Below are 25,052 nucleotides of genomic sequence, written 5' to 3' on the forward strand. Positions count from 1 at the left end.
TGGGGATTTTTGAGATGTTTCAGTCCATAGTCAATACTCCCTTAAATACCGCAGAATATATTCTGCTTGCGGTTGTGTTTCACAAAGAGAACTGACCTTTTATTGAGGTCTGAAATAGGAATTGAATCTCTTCATATGTCTTTCTTTCAGTTTGATTATTTCTGTACGTCTTTTCAGTTGAAATCTGTACCATCCTGCTACGTGCTTGTGAGATTTGACTGTGGGTCGTTTTCTAGGTCTTTCAGCAGTAGTGCATTCTAGCCCCACTACTGTTTTCAGCCTTGAAGGCACACTTTATACATTTGAGGAATCAAACTGATTGACCACCTAATACCTGGTGTGATTTGTCACATATCATGTCTTTGTCCCTGTTCTTTGGTGCTCCCATGTAAATTGACTGGTCTAAGATCCTTACCTGCATGATTGGAATCACTTGTGTATTAGTTGCTACTAAGAGTTGTGTCCAGCAGAATTATAACCAATGGAATTGAATCTTAATTTGAAGGCCACCATTATAGTCCTAGGATCAGCTAATAAGTGTGATATGAAAATGAATTGATTGTGCAAAATAAACTGTATCCTTTCTATTTTCCTCACATGTATTGGAGTGATAATAAATAAGCGTGCTAAAAAATTATTTGTTGAATGTTTATTGTATTCATTTATTATGATTGATTAGATGAGTGGGGATGCTTTTGTAGAATATACAGTGTTTACTAACTGATAAACCGGCAGGTCCAAATGCACCTGGGCAGTCAGGATTTCCGTAATTAGTTTTTATTGTGTGTATGCATGTACACACACACTCTCACTCTCTCTCTGAATGAGCAGTATGCACCTACTAATTTGTCGGTCTAGGCCATCACTGACTACCCAATTTATGCACCATAAATTGAATTATTGCTAGAGCTGTATCAAGAATGCACTATGAATCAGCAAAGTAAGTTAGCAAACAGGTGTGTGATGGGATGCTGAGGGGGTCTTATTTCTTGACAGTATACAATACTTCTATGGTTCTGCAGTTTGTCATTCCGTGATTTGGTCTCTAGAATGGGTTAGTTGGCAGGAAAAATATGGGATAGACACTTGGGCATGCTTACCCTTCCAGTAGGAAGGGTAATTAATGATAAACTATAGATGAGATTCAGTTATCACACAATTATTTTTTTTGCTCTATTCAGATAACAGGCCTTATTGTCAAGTTGTTAGTTTTAGACATCTACTTCATAGGTCTTTCCATGTCGTTTTATGTTGTTTGGGCATCACACAGAAAGCTGCTCACACACTGAAAATCCTAACAATAGATTATATGGAATAAAGTACCCCCCGCCGAACAGTCTAAGGGTATGTATGGCACAGAGGAATTACCTGACCAAAAAAAGAAACGGAGCCCAAGGAACTCTGAGATGACTTGCAAATACTTGTTACTTATGGTAGAGTTTTTTAAATTACTTATAGCACATGGTCACACCATCACCCTTCCCATAAACAACTCAAGTACCTGGAGTCTTGTTTTCTTTAATATGAAAGAGATGAGATGGTTGCAGACATGACGAAGCAAAGCAAAATATGTAGTGTGGAATTAAACACAGCAAAATGCAGTTGGTAATTTGTATGGAAAGGTAGTAGACTTAGTTTAATATAAGTCAGATTCATGCTGTAGCTCATAATGTGTATAAACATGCAGAGAGCTTCTGTCTTTCCTGTAATGACCTCTCTGGTACACAAACTAAACATGTTGCCATAAAGATCTCCTACTGATAACTGTTAGTTTTAGAAACAGATCAGAAGAATGAAAAGGCAGCTCCCACTTTCGTTGTTTCAACTGCAGCTGTAATTACACTCTGTGATCCACTTTGCACCCTGGCTGCTAGCTCTGGCAGGAGACACTGTAACGTCACAACTCACTGCAATGATTTATTAAATTCGAGCAGCTACATCATTTTTTTGATGCAGGTGACTAGAGATTTCACAACTCAACTGTAACAAGGACATTAAAGACAGCCTTTTATATAGGGATTGCAGGCTCCCATGTGTCATGTAATATTCTCAAATCCACTGTTGTTGGGGATTGGGTTGCATGAGGTGGAGGGAGGTTAGTCTAAGCGGATCACAGGTTTTCATGTCTGTCGCGCCTGTACGAATCATGCATGATGATGGACGTTGTAGGCACAAAGTATGATAAACTCTAAGTAACAACAAGATAATTATTGTGGTGCAGTGCAGTTTTTCATACCAAGAGTCACCGAGATAGGGCCGGATTCCTAGAATCATGCAGATCTCTATTTTTGACCATTCAAAATTACACAGTAGTGATTCGACAGGTGTTTGTTATCCCCAAGACCACCCGTAACAATCAAATGTCACTGCCTTTTACTGCTCCATACCTTAGGTCTCTGTCCCTATGTGGCATGTGTGGTATTCCTTAACAAACAGAGCTTTGGCTCGCGTCCAGTTATCATGCAACCTGGATTTCCCTGATCACACCATTGTTTGGTTGCTTGAGATAGTTCAGCTTTCAGTGCTGGAATGGTAAACAAAGGAAACAAGGGCCTACTTGGCTCAGATAGAGCCCTACCACTTTGACCTTTAATCCTAGGGCCTATTCAGGCGGAGACGTGGGTGACCTGAAGTAACATGCCAATGGCGATAGGATGCTCTTCATTATCATCATGCATTTTTCTGCCCACTCTGACAAGTATAAAAAAAATTCAGAGAGAGGTCCAACCTCTTTTTGCTTTTTTTGCTTTTTCAGCAAATAGTGCCAATAGTTCTGCAGGTAGCATGGCTTGTGTGAAAGGTGCAGTACTCGTCTCGTTCATTAGAAAACAGGGTAATCCAGCAGATCACTGGTTATCCATTTCGCTCCACATGTCATGCAGCCCTGTCCCTCTTAGAAGGTCTTGGAAAATTAAACTCACTTAGAGAACACATTCCGATTAGATCGCTGAGACCGGTCGTCTCCAGCACAAGGTGATTTGTGGAATTTCTATTTTTAGCTGTGAATTCTCATTATGTTCACTGCTTTGTAACTTAAAAGCAATTTTACATATATGAAGTGAATAGAAAAAGTTACTTCTAACATGCAGAGTTGACCTTTTTGTGACCATATCTTGTTTTTTTATGAGGTTTTAAGAAGCTGGGATGGAGGCCTGCATGATGCTCTTGAATAAATAAAATGTGTTCACTATGGGTTAAAAGGCACCTATATAATTGTTAAGGCTCTTGGGTATTGATATGGCTCCCACTAGTAGAGTTTTGGAAACGACCCAGTAAGACAGAGACTAATTAAACATGCACAATGAATAGATGACACGATCCTGAGTGGCCAACTGAGTTGGGCTACTGAAGAATGCAACTGTACCGAAGGCACTGTTGAAACAAATCTAAAGGTCGGCAATTAATTAATGGTCATGATAGACATTACTTAGAGGAAAAACAGATTGTGTAACACCTTATTGCAATTAGTCCATCTTATTTTATCTATGCTCTGCAACCTGGCTGTAGACCCCTTTTTTATATATTGTCCTGTTTTAACCATCGACGTCTTTTGTCCTGCATCAGAGCTTGTCTTGGTATTCCATCAGAGAGCAGGATTTGTAGAAAATATATATATATATATATATATATATATTCACTTAAAAAACCATAGGTTTCACACATGTTATAGTTAGGTGGATATTTCACTCGTAAAAAAACAATGAAATTCCCCCGTTATAGTTAGTTCAGATAACTATAACTCGCGCGCCCGCAATCCACTGCTCATGACGTCACATATTACATCACTCATGACATGGTCAGTGGCATCACTCATGACAGATGACATCATCCTTGTGATAGAGTGGCGGTCGCGCGAGTTATAGTTATCTGAACTAACTATAACGGGGGAATTTCATTGTTTTTTTACGAGTGAAATATCCACCTAACTATAACATGTGTGAAACCTATGGTTTTTTAAGTGAATTTGCAAGGTTTTTTAAATGCTAATTCCTAACTATAACGTGTGTGAAACCTATGGTTTTTTCAGTGAATTTGTACGTTTTTTTAAATGCTAATTCATTTATGTATTATTATTTTTTTTATATATTTATTGTACAATAAACTACGTATTTTTTTTGGTTTTTCACAGTGCGCGCACCCCCGCGATTTAAAAAACAAAACAAAACAAAAAAAAATTCTGCCTTCGGGGTCCTTCAGGGACACCCTGACAAAGGCTAGGGGGTCAGGAACTCTCTACCCTGCCCCCTTTTCACGTTCGCCACCTTCCTTTTTCACTCTCGCACTGAAAACAAACAAAATGGCGGCCGACACTTCCTGATTTCGACCAATTCGAACGTTGACTAACATGTAACCACCAATCAGAATTACGCTCGCGCACGTTAGGGTGCTCGCACGGTGCGCGCTTATAGATATTTATATGCTTTTAAATGCTATTTTCTCAGGAACTACTGAACAGATTGACACCAGACCTGCAAAAGGCACTTCCCTGACCTGAGGACTACCTCTCTGCCATATTTCAAGTAATTCTGTTCAGCCGTTCGGGCTGTACCTTCGACTAAAGGTCCTATGGAAAAATGCATGGGGAAAACGCGTTTTGGGACCCCCCTTTTTTCTCGGCCCCCGCTTGACGAATCACCCCGAGACTTTCAGGGTAGGAGCTGAACGGAGTGCCCCATTAGTTTTGAAAATTTCGCGAGGATTCGTCAACCGGCGCCAAAGTTATTCAAAATAGAATTTTCAGATTTCCTATGGAAACTCGGTCCTAACTATAACTATCTACTGGCGACCGCCAGTAGATACATATATATATATATGATTATTTGCATATTGGATTCCCCCCGAATTCGCTCTCGAAAGGGCAAAGTACATTAACCGATATTATCTAGCCTTTATGATTTTATCTGTTTATGGAAATGTTCTATAAGTCAGTTAAGAGATTATCTGCAAGTTAATGTCGTTAGGTGCTTCTTGATTTTATTGTGCAACAGCGGTTATGTAAAAGATAGGCGTCTTTTCAGTAAATGAAATTTTGTTTAAACAATGCATGTTTTATGGATTGGCTCCCTTTTACAATCAAAAAAGTATATATTATTTAATTCAATAAAAATATGCTTGTGTTGAAATTCTATTTTTGAGATTAGTTAAACAGTGTTGAAATGTGCATATTACGAACATTGTGGTTTTGACTTGAGCCATAGGGAGAATTGGCATGATACTTGTTCGTCATCATTTGAATGTAGATGATTCTCTAGTTTTAAGTATTGGATCACGTACATTGAATATTCTGGATTCAATATTGTTGAATCCTTTCTGCTGCTTGGTATAATTACATCGTACCAGATGTACGACATAGCCGATATGCCAATATCATTGTCCTTACAATTGTGAGCCATTTTAATCAACTAAATGGGGAACTGTTGTGAGCCGGCCATTAGCTAACCTCAGGGAACCAACAAGCCACAATTTGCTGTCTTAGATGACATGACGTATGAAGGCAATAATATTTCCATATGCGCTGCTCGTGATTGTTTGGGGGACATTGAAACCCATAAGTCAGACTCTGCCAATTCACTGTGTCCACTTTATTCGACAAAGCATACATTTACTCACCCAATGCATATGTCTGTTCTGATTTCAAATGTTTTATATATTTACTAATGCATAAAAGAGATCATTGACAAACAGCTTCTGGAACAAGCCTGTTCTGGCAGTTCAGGGTGGACTGTCCGCGAGAGTATCCGGGTCAGTATTGATTTGCATATGGTGGGCCTCTGTCTAGAGTGGTACACTAAGCAAAAAATGATGGCGGGAATGCTACCCAGAACAATTGTCAGTGGTTTAGTTTATATGTCTAAAATTCCTCCCATCATTGTTTGTGTGTTTGTTTGAAAGAGGAGCACATATTTCTGCAACATGAGGGATGGTGAGAAAAAAAATAAGATTCCATGTATTCAAAATGAGGGATACAGTGGGTTGAAAGTGCCCATAGGCCAAACAGCCCTATGAGAGAATTTCTGAACATTAGTGACAGTGTACTGCCTTTTTATATTATGTTTAGTGCATTTTTATAGCCCATTCCCACCACTTGTATGGCAATGAAGCACTTTCAGAATCTGGTCTCTTTACAATGCCGGGATTCTTGTTGACCAGAATCAGAGCATTTGTTGTTGTTTTTTATTCTGGAGATGTGAGTCGCATTAGACCGTGGCTAGCAAAGTTGGAGGGGACAAGGGTCTTGTTTATTGTAGCTTGCTCTAAAAAATGGAAACCAAGACAAAAAATGAAATGAAAGGGGACCTATTAATGCAGAAAATGGAAAACTAAGGGACAGGCTCACCAGCCCTGGCACTGAAGCACATGTAATTTTCAGATGGACGTGCACATGTGATCGGACAAGGGAAGAGAGCCACCACTGGCTCGGTTTTATGTTTTGGATCTGTATATTGCATTATGTGCATGGATATGTACGCCATTGTCTCTGTTTTCATTCTGCTGGGATGTACATCTTTCCATTTCTCAACTTCAGGTGGCGCGTATGTTTTGAGGCATCTCTCCCCCTCTCTGCCATTCTGTGGCTTTGATACTAATCTGTTTCTATGTGGGTGTGAATATGTAAATGGATGTACATAGTAGGCGGTGCACTCTTAACCCCTTCTATGCCCATGACGAGATATTCTCGTCATGGAGCGCGGTTGCGCTGTGCCCATGACGAGACTATCTCGTCATGGACCCCGCCCGCTAATGAAAGGCCCGGCACAGGAGGGGGAAAGGGCGGGGCACTCAAGGGGTTAAGGAACAAGATGGCTTGAACCTCTGTAAGTGTAAGACGGGGCCAGATGTTGTGTGCTGTTAGGTGGATGTGTTCAGTGCCGGTGGCCCCATGACAGCTATTTAAGGCATATCCTAACACGTTTTTGGGGTCTGTGTTTTATTTTGTGTTGTGAGTGTACCTGTGAACTAAACTGTGTGTCAGTTAACATGCTTATGCATGGAACCCAGGGCTCAATCTGCTTTTCTATCAAGGCATATCAACACGCAGATACAGTAAATTTGTGGTATTTAGGACATGTGCCCCTTTTTTTCTGACAGTTCAAGAGACATGTTCTGCATCTAGTCGTGCATTTCTACTGGCCTCTTACCATATTCTTTGTGAATTCACCCACTGGACACTGTCCTTTACTGACAGAACCCTCTAACATTTAGTACAAAGGAAAATAAAATTCACCATTCCTCCTAACACCCTTCCAAGGTCTCGCACCCAGACCTTACAGGAGGGTACTTCCAAAGCTATTCATTTCCTTTTGCAAAGTAGGATCCTGGGTTATTGCCTAATTTTAAGGTCAGATTTCCTCTATGACACTCAGTTTTGCTAGCTCATTATCAGTACTGGCTAGATCTTTCAGCAACTGAGTTGTTTTTTGTTATTCTTTAATCAATAGTCATGTTGTCGGTTGTTTGTCCCATCTCTTTGAGGTAGGACCCCACTTGCCTACTTGCATTCTTCAGATGCTCGTATTCAAAATATATATCCACTTTATTCACATTCCTGTCCATTTTTCCTTCTCAAAATATATGTTTTTTTTGTTGCAAATGGTTATTGGGTTAATGAAGATGGAAAACAATCAAATCACTCCAGGATGGTAGTGCGTTGTTGCTCCTGACTTGCTTGGTGTATTCATGTGCTGATCATTTAAGCGGATCTCTGTTAATAAAAATGTTTTATAGTGACTTTTCCTTCAGGGCCAAGGGAAGTGACCACCCAGATTTCCGAAGAGCTATTTTTCTGTTACCTGATCTCACAATGAAGTTAGAGAAAGATGATAAATGAAAATGCCTGATTCAGTTTTAGCCAACGATAATTTTTCTGGGTAGCATTTTATTATATAATTTTCTAGATCGTCGTTACCATTTTTAGGTCTCGCCTGACCCAGCGCATGCGCTAGACTGACGAGACTTATTGAGAGGGCTCCAAAAAGTGCTACCAGGCCAGCCTAGAGCTACAGTGCATGTGCGCGGGGGCGCGCGCGCCGCGCTTTGCCGCGATTACTTTTGCGGCCCCACGGCCCCTTTGATGTTTGATTGCGATCCCTTTCACTTTCGCGGCCGCACGGACGCTTTGCATAGCCAATAGGTCTCGCTTTTGGGACCTTATAAGTATTTAGTTATGCAACTGTTGCACGGCTAAACACTTATAAGGTCCCAAAGGCGAGACCTATTGGCTATGCCAATGCTTGTTAATAAAGCCGACCAGAAGGACTCTTCTTTATTACCATTGAAAAAGTAAACTACTTTAGCACTGATACTGAATCTTGGTGAAGAAGGTTAGCCATGCCAGTTTACATTTTGTTATTATTTGCGCTTTGTTTGGCTCCTACATAATTAGAGATCACTAACTCGTTCCTACACAGTTTGCTTGTCTTATTCTTTTGTCACCTATAAGTGTGTTTCCACAGAAAAGACCATGTTAAAATTAATTCCACGCAAATTATGTCGGTATAACTATTGAATAAGCAGATCTCTCTTTTTTTACATCATTGATGTCTTTCCTACTGGCCATCACATCTGCCTGTTTAGTGTGTGTGTATGTTTTAGGTTCTTATTACCCACAACCTCACACAGTATTGTGTAGGCAGGTATCCTGTGTGCCCTCCCATCCTTCATTAATTAGTTCATGTCAGAATTTCATATCAGCCAAGCTATACCTCTTCCTGACTTTTTTGCCCACCTGCATCCCTTTAAATAAGAGGAAATGTTGTAGGATCTGGATGTGGTACGAGGGGTGAGATGTGAAAATGACCACCCAAGACGTTCAGTAGCATTCCTAAACTCTTTATTACTTAAAGTGTAACATTTGCCTTTTACTGAATGCCTCAACGCTGTGCATGTTCATCTAGATTATATATTGCATTTCCAACTGCTACAAGATCCATGGGATCCATCTCCAGGACTGCTCCCTTTCCTATAGCTATTTCTGAGATCAGTTAGACAGTCACATGGCCAGCTTGGAATTTCTATTTTATGCGCTATTCTCGAGGTGCCAGGGCAAAGTGAATGCCCAGTTTGACCATGCACACAATGTATAAGCATTTCCATATTCCTTCCAGCATTCCTTGCATATCAATATGTTTCGATGAGTTGGGAATTGATGAAAGGTACGAAAGTTACTTACTGCTTATGTTGCTTCATTAGTGTTTAAGGTAGACTCCTTCGCAATAAGTCTTGGATTAAAACTGAGGTGACTTTGCCGTCTGCGAGACACAGCACTGATCCCCTAATGGGCTGCCGCACTTTCACCCAATGTCTGAGCTGCACTCGTGATTCCTTGAGATCGCTCTCAAGTTCACCCGAACCACTGCAGTTGTCCGATGCTTACCAGGGGTCATGTGATCTGGCCTCTGGTGGATTAAAAAAAGACCTGATGTCCTGCAATCTTGTCTGTTTCAAAATTTTACCAGGGCTACTGCCTCTTTCAGTACCAACTAGTAAACGTGTGGGTGTTGGTGATACTCAAAATAACTAGAACATTTTTGTATTACTCTGCCACCACAGTCCTAACACCAAACTCTGATAGCGTAAATTTGGCAAACTCTGGGAGCATGTCTCTACATCTTTGGTGAATTGAAATTGATCAGTTTTGTATGATCTCATGCCGTTTTATTGTGTCTGCTTCACAGTGCATAAACCTTATCAGGAAGGCAAAAACCTGGAAATAAAATAACATATAATTCTTCCTTTTGAGAACTCTGCGGTTTAGGTTCTTGCCTGAGAAAAAGACATACAAAGAAGGAAGATTTTTGCACATTGGCCATTATAGTGCCAAAGGTTTGCCACAGCAAACAAACTTCAGCTGTAGGAGTTATGTCTTATGCTGAGATCCAGTAGTCTGCTTTTTCAGTGACCTGTTTTTAGGCCCGGCTTGACAGCACAGCTGTCGCCATACACAATGTGATGAACAGAAAAAGAGCTTTCAGAAGTGCAATTGATTTAGGGGCTAGGCTCCACCCACATGTTGGTTCCTTTGAGATTTGATTGTGTAGAGGTTGTGTGCTTCCTCTGAAGAAGAGTCTGAATAAGAAGAAATGCCAAAGAAGAGCGTGTATTGAACATTTTGTCTTTTGGGAAAAATTGCGCTCATTGCAATAGGACTGTGATGGCTATGGTGGTAAGCCAGTCATCACGGCGCAAGGACTCATCTTTTGGTTATGAAAAGTTACCAGACGGGGCAGTAGGTCTGAAATATTTATTGTAAAAACCATATGTTTACGTCAATAGATTTTTAAGGGAGGTTGTTATTATTCTGTATTAAAGCCTAAACATTGCTACACGGAATGTCACAGATGACTGTAGTAAGCAAAGGTTTTGGTGCTGGTTACCCCCTCTGACAAAACCATAGGGACAGAAGCTTTGCACCGTGATAATCCTTGTTAGGCCACCTTAGGCGAGAAAATAATTGTGCTTTGCTAACTTTAATTTTGTGTACATTTGTAATGTTATGACTGCATGCCTGATGGTTGCTTACTGTGCAACCTGCCACTCAATACAGTAGGCCTTGGTTGGTCATAGGTACAAGCCAATTAAAAAAGGCTACAGGCCTGATTGGCTCTCTGGGAAAAGTTATGTCCAATGCCATAGGCCTGCCCTGTTCATTATGAAAAGTTATGACAGTAAGTAGACCTACTTATTTATTGTGGAAAGCATATGTTCAAGCCATTACGCATGTAATGGTGAATTGCTTTCACACTGTGTTAACAGCCTGTAGCCAGGTGTTTTGTTACTTGGAATCTCACACATTACCTTTGTTGTCAAGGATTGTCGTGCTGAATATCACCTTTGACCAATCCGAGGTGTGGATCATTTGCTCTGTGACAATGCTTGCTAGAATTTCTTCAGAATGCCCGACAGGCTTAGTTGTCTGTCAGGATCTTTTAATCAAACTATATATGTAGAATTACTGATACGTAACTGTGATTTTCACTGAGGGATTCTGAGTGACAACGAGAGTGAAGCTCAAGTTGTCTGTGATGTTACTCAGAACCCCGAGGTGAAAAACCTCCCTGTAGTTCACTTTTTACCCATCTATAATTTCATCACATCTATAGCCCTCAAAATCACCTGCCCCTACTTTCATCTGCTACACAGGGGCAGAGGAGTAATGTTGGGAACCATACATAGCACTGCCTCTCCTCCTCAACCCAAACGTGGAACATAATACCTTAGTTGCCATACTTAACCAACACCCACCACACCACCCACCACCGTCCCTGCCTACTTCCCCCTACTGCAGTTGTGCTGTCTGCTTTCAGTCAAAACATACAAGCAGCACTGTGTTGACCGGCTCTGAGAGATCCCTGCCACCCTGGACTGTGAGTAATCAGTTTTGCTATCAACTGTTGATACGTCATAGCAGTGAATTTGCTGATTTAGAATCTGCTGTAAATGATAGAGGATTTCTATGAAAACACACACACACTCTTTGTCTCTCACTCCCTGTCTTAGGGTCAGCCGTTGTCTGCCATATGTCTATATGTGTGCCATTTTCACATCGTTTCGTTTATCGTACGTCAACCGTTGGCGGTCTCTTCCCTTCTGAGTGCTAGCATTTTTCTGATCACAAATACACATCCACCTGAAAATGCATATGTTTCAGTGCAAGGGATTGTGGTCTAGTTATTTTGTCCTTTTATCAGTCCCCTTTCATTATTTCCTTCTTCTGTTTTGATTTACATTTTCTTTTAAAGCAAAACTACAGTTTTCAGGCAGTGCCAACAGCCCACTTGCTTGTAGCTCTTTTCATCTACAGTTTGTCACATCCTGTGTTGTCAATGCTTCTAAATAAAGTGACCACCATGATATGGCTTAATGGTATTGGACATAGTGTATCGTTGACATACTATTCCAAGATGTTGGCTCTAAACGTGGCATCCAACAGGAACTTTAAAACAACAATGCACTGTGTTCAAAACTTTTGCAAGATGGCCACCTCCTGCTATGTTTAGTTTCATTCCTTTTTCGAAGCATATGTTCACCATGGTGGCAGCATGTGTTGTTTTTTACTTTTATTCTTTTAATTTGACTAACCTATGTTGTATTTTTGCATGTTTTATTATGGTTATGTAAGTGGGTAAATGTAAAGATCAATCTGTGGTTGGGTAAGTAGTGCAAGGATCAGTAACAGATTTAATCTACAAAGACCTTTGTATTCCCAAACCTATGAATGCCTAACGAGGCACTTTCGTTTATGAGACAGATCTATTGCTATTGCCAGTGCTTGTTGGAATATGCGTGCTGCTTGAGTGCTGTAGAAGAAGCATGAACCTTTTAGTGACTGCAGATAGTCAACATTGTCTTATCCTTTATGTGCTCGCCTGTTTATGTAGTATTTTAAAAAGGCTTTGAGGTTTTGTCGGATCGCAGGGAATGTTTTGTCTGGCCATTTTCAGGGCGTTAGTTTGTTGATTTACATCCAGAATTAATAGCTGCTCTTTTCTACTTTGGGGGTGAGGGTCAATAAGTCTTGCCCATGAGATACATGTTTTTCATCAAGGTGCTTGATGATCAGGTATTCTCTGTCTAGACCCTTTCACTAGCTGCCTCTAACATCGGCCAGTTGTTGAAATATGGATTTATGGCTGTGGTTTTTGTTTGGCGCAGCCCACACCTAACAAGATTTGTCCAACAGTTTAGCATCTGCAGGGAGCGAAGCAGACAAGAAGCAAAAGTGGAAGCATGCATATGCAGAGGACATTGACGTTTTCCCGTTTTATGTTTACTCGAGTACTTAAAATTTATTTCTTTTTTGCTATATTTTTATTGGATTTTTCAAACTAGTGAAAAAAGAATGCAAAAAACAGAAGGTAACATTATTAAGTCAAGTGTACAGGTGGGGAATGTGGGGCCTTATTATAAAAAGTGCCCATGGGGCACAATGGGCATGTGTGCCCTCTTTGTGCGCCCCCAGGGCATTTTGTTATTACAGAAGGGGCCGCAGATGCTTGTGCGGCCCTTTCTGCAATACAGTGTAGCGCTGACGCACATATAGCACCAGGGGGTGTACCCTTTGCATTGGGGTGTGGCTCCAGGCAAATGAGGAAATTCCTTTGCCGTTGCGCCCGCGCCCTCTTACCAATGCGGGCGCAGAGGCAAAGAAGCTGGCAGTAGGCGCACTGTCAGTGCGCCTCCTCGTAGCAGCCATCTTGATGGTGGAAAGGGAGCCCTAAGAACCCCCAGACATGTCCTTGCAGGCAGGTGCAGTCACTCCCTGCACTCGTCTGCAAGGGGATCTCTAATCCCCCTTAAGAGTGCAGGCGGTTTGCCGCCTACACAGTGAAATGCGGAGCGGCTGCTACAAAGCCGCTCCACATTTCATTTGAATGTGCATGGTAGCATGGGTTTGCGGCTGCCCTGAGTGCAGCGCATTCAAGATAATACGCTGCTCTCTCCTTGTTTGCGCAGGGCATGCCTTTTGAAAAGGTGCGCGCGACGTGAACAAGGAAAATGCGCCACATTCCATAACGATGGTGCACATCACACCAATGAAATCAAAGACAAAAAAGTTTTTGGAGACTATAGAAATACCATTTGGAAGGACACAACAACAATTGAGGCTCTGCCTTTTCATTTCCTTTTCCTCCTGTGCCATGGACATCCTGCTTGTGATCTGCTGTTCAGCTCTTTCAAGGAACAGGAAAGTATGTGTCAGTAATGTAACTATCTCCTCCTTTCTCATAACCCTTTTATGCAAGTGGACTCAAATGGTAACTTTTATTCTTTGTAGTGCCTACAACAATGCTGATTTCATAGTTAGTGCTATATGGAGGAATCTGATCATCAGGAGATCTATTTCTGTGGCCTGAAAAACCTACCTAAATCCAAAACACAAGACAAGGAAACAAGTTGACCAGCCTTGGAAGGTAGATAGACAGTAAAACTAGTGGCCAAATAGACCAAGAAATATGTTGCAAAAAGTCGTTGCACATTGTGCACAGAATTATTGCGACCTGTCGCTGCTTTTGCCGTGTGTGTACTGCACAACATTTCCAATTGCAATGTTCGCAGGACGACCTGTCTATTGAATATTAGTAAGGCAGGCTGCTGTGTGCCACCCCCATGATTGTCTATAAACACCAGGCTGGTGGCATGCAAGGATGGCACACCACCATCTGTGTGTTTACATTCTCACACTGGATTTGGTTTTTTAAATCAACCCGTGTTCCTTTAACGAACCAGTCAGTATTGGTTCTAAAACAATGTTTCCCATTTGGGATAACTTCAGGGGGAGCTGGCAGTGGACTGCTGGAACACAGCCTACTCCCCCAAGGCTGTTCATACAATTCACAAAGGCAAATCAGTTATCACTTCCTTTGAGGTGCTCATAACTGATCTATTGTTTGCGACCGTAATTGCTGTCTCAAATCATTGATACCATTACGACTCGCAATTAGGAAGACACGCGCCTTTAACGCCTGTTCCTAACTGCAGTACAGAATGGATCGCAAAAACCAATGTAGCGAATCTGAGAGGATCCTTTGACTTGCAAAATGGGTTTACAAGTGGAAAAAAGCCTTTATTGTCACAAACTGTGTTTTTTTGTGTGAATATCAGAGTTTGCGACTGCAAAAAGGGCTTGTACATCCGGCTCAAAATTATGAGCTTGATCAGCAGTAGATGTGACTACACATGGGTTAAGTCAGTATTTAAGGCACGGAGTGGGCGCATATATGGTACTAGGTTCCTTTCAGACTGTTATCCCTGTGTTCAGATCTTCCAAGCCTATTAAAAGACTTCTTCGTATACTCTGAGGGAGAGGAAAGCTGAGTCATAGTTTAGAAGACTGATTTTAGTGGGTGCAGGTTAGGGTAAATGAAGGAAATTATAAAAACTGTGCTCCTAGAACATGGAAACGAAGAGTAGGCGGATCAAGAGAAAGCACAGGTTTACTCTAAAGCCACGCAAATTGATGAAGGGAATAAAGACCATGCACAAGTCAAACATCTTGTGATAGCAAGACTGCTGTTGGAACAAGGACAGAGGTGTGCTTTGTAAACTGAGGATCAAGAGAAATATTGAAAACATTTCCTTACTGAAAGAATAGTAAATGTATGTAACAGTCTTACATCAGACATGACCGAGACAAAAACTCATGAATTCTAAACGCTGTATTACTAAAACTAGGCCAGCCAGAGAGAAGCTGCAGACTGTCATGTCTGTGGGCAAATATCAGTCAGGAAATTCTCCAAGGAGATGGGTTGTTTGACATATTTTGATGTAAGAGATGAGTTCAATACAAAGCCAAACCAAGTAACACCGCTTTGTTCCTACATGGAGCTGAACATTTCCTTCTTGTCTTCTTCGAAGAGTAATTGCCCAGGAATAAAGAAACAGAAAGGATTGGTAGTGCTAGATTAAACGCCAACTTTTCCCATGATACCCAACAAACTATAGGTTACGTGAAATTAATGTTTTCTTTGCCCTGGATTAAAGAGAAAAAGTGTCTACTGAGAAATGTTGCTAACAAATTAATTACAATGTAGAGGTGTTAGTCATTTGGCACCTTAAAAAAGTAAGTAAATGTTTTTATCTTGCCCATAAAACTGCTGATGGTCAGTCTGTTTCACAGTGCTTCCAATTTTGTCTGACAAGAAAACTAGGAATGTGGAGGGGAATTGTTTGGTAGACATTGCAATAATTGTATCCATGAAATTGGCACCATGTACTCATGAGTACCTATGGGATCGACTGACCTCAGCTGATGCCAACAGCTCCTTTGACGTACTTTGACATTGATTGAGGCTTGTTTTGCCTGCCGTGACCCTGGTGTTCCATTGAATAGATTTACATATCCGATTCCATGAACACCTCACACTTCTTTCCCCTTGGCTACTACATTAATGAGACAACTAAAAAATCCACTGGTCAGCATTGGATCTGATACATATACAAGACTTCACCAAGGTGTTCGGCAGGAGAAGGGACGGATAATACCAGCGTGTCAAAGGCCGTGAAACTGCTGCTGGATGTTCTCTTCAAACATTTACCCAATCTGAGTGAAACTCGTTTTTAGCTGGAATTGCTATATATCGTAGCTGTATTAATGGCAGTAGCATGTTCAGCAGCATGTGGCCTGCTGTAGCTGTTCATTTGTCCTGATGAAATGGATAGGATCAGCTGAGAATCCTCATTTGTGAGTGATTTCCTTGTTTTTCCACCCCACATGCTTACTTCACAAAAAATTATATCTGTATATAAACCTGTGATAATGTTTTAATTAGCAGTTTCCTTGCTCATTTAGATCCCATGAACATCATATTCTTTATGCTATACATGCTTGCAATGGTGGCTGGGCATTTAGACGTCCCATTGCCAAAGATGTATCAATCTGTGATTAAGCCCATGGGGCAACAGATTGCTCTATTAATCTGCTTCATTTTAGCTATATATTTGAGAATTCACTTGACAAATTGGTACCTCATGCAGAGAAATTGGCAAAAGTCAAATTTATGGTGGGTTTTGTTATTGTTTTTCTCAAGTCTTGGAGCAGAACATACTTGACTAATGCAGCTTGAGCTGGCATTGGTGGAACGCCTGTAATCATGTAGTGAGATGGCTTTATCAGCATCTGCTAAGATCATTCAGCCATCTTGTTGGACACATTCTCTTGCTATAGCTTACAATGTGCTTTGCTATATGGCAATGATTGAGTCCCTTTCTGAATTTTCAAGAAAGATAGGGTGATTAGAGAGGAGATTGACCAAGACTGTATCTCCTACCTTATTATGTCCTTCACCTTCCCGATATTAAGTCCTTCAATCAGCGTTGTTACTGTCAAGTGACTATCGCATTGCAAAATTGAATATTTAATAAGGAAAATTGGGGATTTAATCAAGAAAAGTAAAGCCTCTGGATCTATTATAGATGTGTGCCCTAGATTATTGTTTTTTTAAAGTGAGCAGAACAGTTAGTCCTCGCATCCCAAATATTCTCAATACCTCTCTCTCCAGGGCCTGGGCCTACAAAATTAAAGACAGTAGTTGTGAAACCATTATTTTTAGGAGTCTTTCCTTTGCTCCTAAGGTCATCAACTCTGTATAAAAATCCCATTGCTCCCTTTTGTTGCCAAATTTTTCGAGATCTCAATGCTTTCAACTACAGACTTTTGTGAAAAGCAACCGGATTTTTCATTCTGATTAAAAAATCCTTTGCCCCGGATTCAGCATGGCACTAGTAGTGGTGGTCTTGATGATTGCCGAACCAAAGTTGGATGTGGTCGATGGCTTTGTCAGGACTGTGATTCTTCTGTCTCTTTTTTAGTCCTTTCACACCGTTGACCATCCTATCCTGCTTTGTCAATTGTCAGAAGCCTCAGATGGTGGAACGGTGCTGAGGTGGATGTAAGCCTTTCTTTCAGGAAGCATTCAGTCAGTTCTGCCAGGGCCCCTCACCTCTTGTCCAACACCAACGCCTTGAGGTGTGCCTCAAGGCACGTTGTGGAGAAGGATAGTGCTGGGGCGGAAAAGTTGCTTAAGGCCCAGGACATGGCCAGGTGGTGGATGAATACGGACTGCGTCAAGCTGAACTCATCGAAGAGTGAAGTGCTGGTTACCCAACATTTGATTTGACCTTTCTTTGGACTCCCATGTGGCAGCTGTTTCCAGCAAATGTTTCTTTTATCTCCGACCTCTTGACTAACCCTTTTCCCTTTCTGATTGTGGCACATACATTAACCAATGCTTTCGTTTATTTTCGAGGTATTTACTGCGATACGTTTTTGAGCTGCCCTCTAGAAGCATGTGAAAACTACAATATATTCATAGAGCTGTTGCAGGATATATTGTTTGGCCTCCTAAATTTGATTCCATCTCTGGCAAGCCCGGAGCCTGACAATCACTGACTGGACAAAGAGTCTCCTGTTGATCATGCATAGGATTACCATTCCTTACCTTATTGAAGACTTTGAATGCCCACAAGTAGATTTATTGTACTTATCAAGTCACACATAGATCTTAGCTCTTGTAGAAGGAGTTAACCCTTCAAAAATAAACCATGATTAATAACCAAGTAGTACCGAGAGGAAGCTCTCAGAGATTTGATGTTTGTCTCATAAGAAGGACACACCCTTGCATTAACCTGTGAATGGACGCCAGATCGATGTAACGGAGATGTAAGACAAAGGATCGGTGACAACTTACAATGCCCTCTGACTGTATACAAACATATAGAATATTATTCTATTTTGGTCCTTCATCTAGTATACTAAGAGACTCGTGCCCTCATTCTGTCGCGTATTGATTATGCCAATGCACTTTATATTGGTCTTACCGGATACCAGCTAAAAAAGCTGCAAACAATCCAAAACGCGGCAGCAAGAGTGCTGCTTGGCATCCCGGGCAGATCAAGTACAAAGCAGCATCTCCGGGATATGCATTGGCTTCCTGTGGTGCAATGCGTTTTGTTCAAGGCCCTCACCTTGGCCCACGGGGCCCTATACAAATCTGGGCCACCATATCTTAGCAGACGCTTTGACTTCTATGCGCCCCAAAGACATCTGCAATCAGCAGCTCAATGCCTTGCAGTCATCCCCCATTTTCGCCTTGCTCGAACAGGGGGTAGCTCCCTTTCTTTCAAGGCAGCCAAAGCTTGGAATACCCTCCCATATGAACTGCGAAACACTCAGGATCTGAGGCTGTTTAAGAAGCAGTTAAAGACCTTCCTTTTTAACTAACGTACAGCTCCTCCTAACGCCTTTTTGTCCCACAAACATTTACCCAGGGGCCAAAAAGTTTGTTCTGTGGTGCAACCAAGGGCCACATTGATGCCAGCTGGGTGGCAGTTTGGCGGGGGAGAGGGATGTAGGGGAAGCAAAGTATTTACATCTATTGGCTGAATTGCACAATATGAAATAAGAAAACCTGGGATCAATGCTGCTTCACCACTTAACCAAAATGTGTGATTCTAGGCAATTGTTTTTACTTCACTTTCCCTCCTTTTTCTTCTTTATAACAGATAAGAGACCTCGAAATGCATGATTTCGGGATATGCGCTGTACCAAACCTTCTCCTGTGTTTGATTTTAATAAACTATAATGTTGTTCATGTATAATAGCAACCCGGTCGTCCCAAAGGGTGCACATAACAACTGACTTGTCTCTTAGTTCCCTATTGTCATTGTTGTTAGGATGGGAGGAAGCATGAACGTTTCTAAATTCATGTTTAAAAGTTATCTCAAAAAAAATATTACTTCTCAATGCACTGATATAATCTGATGTACCACAGTGAAACGGTTCTGCATGCTAATGAAATACACCTTTTGAAATTTCAAGAGACTTTATTTTTTTTTTACATGTTTTCTGCAAGGTGTCTTAAAAAAAATGAAGGTGTTTCTAAAGTTAAGTGGAGGTGGTCACCCTAGTTACTTCCTTTCTTTAACTACAATTAACCTTTAAATAAATGCTTGCCTGTTTCTTTAGCATCTTTTTGATATCCGTGTTGAGTCGAGTAAACAGTAGCCCAGTGTTGACCGGGGGGTGCATGTAAAGGTCATGCTGGGCTATACTTTGACTATCATGGTGCAGGTGCATTTCCTGGTATATGAATCCATAGACTACATATGACTGCAGTTGTTGGCTGAATTAAATAGTATCTGGGTGTAGGCGGGCATACCTAGGCATATTATGGCAGTCCCAAGGGCATCTAACGGCAGTGCCATTATGTGGTAGCAATACTGGGGCACTTGATGGCGGTGAGTAGACATTTGAGATTATTCTGATCCCACTAGTCTCTACTTTGCTGTATGTTGGCAGTAGATTTACATGAGACGACACCTAGGAAGATTGGGTTGTATTAAGTGATTTGATGGCTTGTTATGGGTGTACCTGTCCACCTGTGTCTGTGCGTGGCTTGTGATCCTGCATCTGGCCTTTAGAGGCACCTTTTATTACTTGCTTTGGCTGAAATTTGAAACGTGAGTCTGATTTGCAAAGAAGATAAACCCAGGTCTTTTGTATTTGTAATTGCATATTTAAAAAAGTTCTTGCATGAAAACAGTTTTTAGAGGTGGTCAGTAAACTTCAGATTTGATTAATTGAAAGTTTCTGAGATACTGCTTCCAGGCAACAGAACTTCGAATAGACACACCCTCCTCTTCTCTATTGACGTCAGCTAGAGTTAGCAATATGTATTGGCCGTTGACATTTTCTCCAGGCACCTACTATGAGTCAATGTACACTCCAGTCAAGGGTCTTCAACAGGGCAGCAAAGTATTTTTTCACTCTTTCATTTCTTTGTTTAAAACTGAATCGATCATGCGACCTTTTCTTCCACAAGCTGTTGTACAAGATGGCAGCGAATCTTTGTCTTTGGTAGGGTGTACTAATTAATCACCTTACCAAACATCAAGAAAAACAAAGTTGTGTTATCCTTTTAGGACTATGGAATGTGATGTGGGCACTTTGGAGGAGGCAGAGAAGGTATATCAGATCTCTTCTTCCCAGTGCCCTGTCTGGACAGTGGTTGAAATCGGGGACCATCTGCATTGCATTAAAATGATCTCTGCTTTTTTTTCCACACACTGTCCTTTATCTGAACTTACATTTCTAACCCTCTGTCAGCAAGCCTTCATATGTTGAATACATTGATTCCTGCTGCTTTCTTTCCGGGAAGAGTTGAGGTTGTATCCGGTGATTAGAAATTCGTGTCCTCATGCCTCACATTGGTTCTTTCTCAATTCATTAATTTATACATTTATTCATTTACCTTTCTTCAGTTCCAAAGTTTGTTGTATGGCAGATTCTGGTCTCTTGAGAGAACTCTATGGAAGGACTTGTCTGTTGCCAGGCAGTCGCTCAGTACGTTTCAGGCAGGTGTCGATGGAGAAGTTTTGCCAAGCCCCCCTACCTTAGGGCTGCTTCAGGCCCTTTGTGTCTCTTTGATAGACCCTGTCCTTGTCATATAGTAACCATCAATGAAGTCTTACGGCTTCTATCAAGGCGGTCCAGCGACTCAGTCTGCGATGACTGATGTGGGCTGACTCGTGCCTTCAGACGCGTCTCTGTAGTGTCTCAATTTTATCCCTCGGGCTTACTTCCAATACTGGGTCTTTCCTTTTAATACCTCATATGAGAAACAATTGGAGCAGCCTGAATGGTCTAATTGGATTATTATGCGACTCATGACTAATGTCTGAGGAAGGGTAGAGTTGCTCACTTCCTATCGTGATGTATTAGTTGCACATGGCTCGTACAGGCTGGAGAAGAGACTGGTGGAAATCAGGTTAGAGCAGGGAAACAATAGCCAATGTGCGAACCTGCTGTAGATCTGACATTTGTGCAACGCTCCTTTTTTTCTAAATTCCACAGAAATAAAATGTACTAAGCTGGAGCTAGTTAATGGCATTGTGTATTGCTCTTCATAATTAAGGACATCGGCACCCATAAGATATCGCTTGGCATGAGATGCAGTGATGGACACCTCTCAGCTTATTTTGGTAACTGGAGCTACCACCGGGCTACTTTTCCTCTTGTTCCTGCTAAGGACTGCAACAGGACTGGATGGCGGTATCTTTTTTGGTATTTGTAATATGCCTAATTTTGATTGGAAAGCACTCAAATGTTCTGCTCTAGACTGTACTTAAGTAAACTGTAAAAAAAAAAAAAACGTTACAATGTTGATGTTCCACTCTACAGTAAACAGCATCCCGGAGAGTATGACCAGCAAATGACAGCCATTTAAATATAGGATGACCAGAACAATTACATTGTGAAAGGAGACTTTTACTTGAAAATCAAACTTTTTTAACCTTTTGTGTTTGTTTAGGTGAATTCAGTGATCATGTTTTCAATGTAGCGTTTCATAGCATACATCTGCCGATTCCAAGTGTTGCAAATATCAAGTGTTACTATTACTCACATTAATGGTACTCAATTAACTGACCTTAGAATGATGGATGGCTGAGTTGGTCATACCCTGATTCAGACTTATGACTGGCAGATCACTTGATATGCAGAGAGAATTTAATTCACTAAGCCATCCTGAAGCTCGTACCAGCATGCATTGCATGCCCGCTAGCCATCGTGGTTAAACTTGCAAATCATACGCTAGCGGCGTATGTTACCGCTTTACTAGCTCGCAGTGAGTAAGCCTCGCCTTTATAATTTGACTCAGATGTAGTCTGTCTGTGACCTATTCTCCCTCCACGATCTCACATTGTCTAAACCTCAAGCACCTCACTTGAAATATCTGGATGAGCTATGTCTGGGAAACAGTTGACAGCACTGGAGCGGAAACATTTTTGGAGTGATACTGAATTTTGTTTAATTGTTTTGGCTAACTTAAATAGGTGGGTGTGGGATGCTGAGGTCTCGAGATGCATGCAGGGAGTGATCAAGGAGTGAGCGCTGTGTGACAGATGCAGTTAGGAGTGAGCGGGAATGAAATGGAAATAGTAGGGTTGGTGGACGGTTTTCAGTGATTGGAACACTTCTTTCTTTAACATGGCTTTGCACTAGCTACCCCTACTTTTAGGTCCCCTTTCTGCTGTCTGGCTGCATAGGACCTGTTGTCAGCTTACTAAGATCTTTCAGTGGGTTTAAAGTCCACCCATTGCTTATGATTGGTTTGCTTTTCCACTCTCATTTGCTTAAATCCTAATCCAGGGCTTGCCTTGTTCATCTTATGTTTGTCTCACCCCTGGAGCACAGCCTATTTACTTGTGTCTTTCCAGTTCTCACTTTTAGGGATCTTTCTTTTTTAAGCAGTCAACGCGATTGCATGTTTTCCAGCTATCTCCCTCCTGTTCGTCTCTCTCCCTCTCGATTTGTGTTCCTCTCACTTGTCTGTGTGCTTCTGTGGTGGTCTCCCTCTTGTGCTTCTTCCCCTCTTGTCCTCTGTGTGTTGCTCAACCCTCCCTCCCCTGACGACTCCTCCATTTCTCTCAACATTTGCGGTCCTTTTTTTTTTTTTTAAATTGGCGCTTTAGTGCTAAAAATATTCATTTTGTTATTTACCAATCCAAGTGACGTCCACCATCTTGTATTGGTAAATAAAAAATTGAAACACATGGATCCCACATCTCTCCGCAGGTGCACACATGCGTTCTGTTGCATGAACGCTTCAGTGAACTGCTATGACTACCATCATGCTTGTCATGCTTGTTTTTTGTTGTCTATTATGACTATGCTGCACAACGCGGTACAACACCACCATAAGCAATTGGAATTGCTGTTATGTCCCAAATGTGAACTCTTTTAGCTTTGTCAATGCTTGTCATTATTCTTCAAAAAGTCCTAATAAATACATACTTACATAAATCCATACAGTTGTTTTAGATCGGTTCTCGTTATCCATTGGTGTGTTCATGTGTCATTCAAATTGTGCTTCCGCCCACCACTGCATGGGCAGTGGGTCAGCCCACTTAGCCATTGGCTCTCTTCCTGATCATGTACACATCCACCTAAAAATAAGTGTACATCAATGATAGCACTGGTCGTAGCTGGGCTGTTGGGCCACTCCTTTTTTTAAATATCTTTTTTGTTTGCCATTTTTTTTGCATAATGCATTTTCTTCCAGAAACAAATAAAAAGCACTGCTCACTTGCATAGGCCAGGCCAGTTGGCTTTGCCATGACTTGTTTCTAATTTGTAATTAGCTGTGTGCAAAGGAGCAACATTTTACAATTTCCTTTGTTGAGGAATTTTTCAGCAAACAAAAAATGCTAGTGAATTCTTGTGCTAAAAGTTGGGGGTTTGCATAGTTGTTTTTCTTGCAAGCACCCTTTTAACACCTACAAGCATACTTCTAGCAAATGCAAGCACACTTTTAGCAACTGCAAAATCACTTCTAGCAACTGCAAGTACACTTTTTTAGCAACAACAAGTACACTTTTAGCAACTGCAAGCATACCTTTAGCAACTGCAAGCATACATTTAGCAACTGCAAGCATACATTTAGCAACTGCAAGCATACTTTTAGCACCTGCAAGCATACATTTAGCAACTGCAAGCACACTTTTAGCACCTGCAAGCATACATTTAGCAACTGCAAGCACACTTTTAGCACCTGCAAGCACACTTTTAGCACCTGCAAGCATACTTTTAGCACCTGCAAGCACACTTTTAGCACCTGCAAGCATACTTTTAGCACCTGCAAGCATACTTTTAGCACCTGCAAGCATACTTTTAGCAACTGCAAGCACACTTTTAGCAACTGCAAGCATACTTTTAGCAACTGCAAGCACACTTTTAGCACCTGCAAGCACACTTTTAGCACCTGCAAGCATACTTTTAGCACCTGCAAGCATACTTTTAGCAACTGCAAGCATACTTTTAGCAACTGCAAGCATACTTTTAGCAACTACAAGCACACTTTTAGCAACTGCAAGTACACTTTTAGCAATTGCGAACATACTTTTAGCACCTGCAAGCCTATTTCTAGCAACTGCAAGTACACTTTTAGCACCTGCAAAAATACTTTTAGCAACTGCAAGCACACTTTTAGCAACTGCAAGTACACTTTTAGCAATTGCGAACATACTTTTAGCACCTGCAAGCCTATTTCTAGCAACTGCAAGTACACTTTTAGCACCTGCAAAAATACTTTTAGCAACTGCAAGCATACTTTTAGCAACTGCAAGTACACTTTTAGCAATTGCGAACATACTTTTAGCACCTGCAAGCCTATTTCTAGCAACTGCAAGCATATTTTTAGCAACTGCAAAAATACTTTTAGCAACTGCAAGTACACTTTTAGTCCAGGGTTGTCTCACTAATTGCTTCTTTTAAATCTTGTGAAGTTCTCAAACTATGAAAACCCAATCTTTTATTAACGGAACCTATGCCTTGGCATGGGAGCATTGCACTGTTCTCCCACTTGCCGCTGTATTAATCTGTGTTAATGAAACATTAAAAAAGTTTTTTTGTTTTTTTTTAAATAAGGGGAAGTTGAAACTTATTATTAGTATTTGATACCATGAGGGCTGTCATTCAGCTGAACAGTAATGATTACTTGATTAGTAAGTAGGATGCTAATTCCATTTAAATATGCATTTAAACTGGAAATGTTCTA

At 41.1% G+C, this 25,052-nt stretch overlaps 1 protein-coding gene across 3 annotated transcripts in view; it reads left to right on the plus strand.

Moving 5' to 3' along the window:
• Positions 1 to 25,052, plus strand: part of CDC42BPA (CDC42 binding protein kinase alpha) — a 797,672-nt gene that overhangs the window by 135,871 nt on the left and 636,749 nt on the right. The gene's annotated exons all lie outside the window — the stretch shown is intronic.

The sequence above is a fragment of the Triturus cristatus genome, chromosome 6 (genome assembly GCF_964204655.1).
Source record: "Triturus cristatus chromosome 6, aTriCri1.1, whole genome shotgun sequence".
NCBI lineage: Eukaryota > Metazoa > Chordata > Amphibia > Caudata > Salamandridae > Triturus > Triturus cristatus.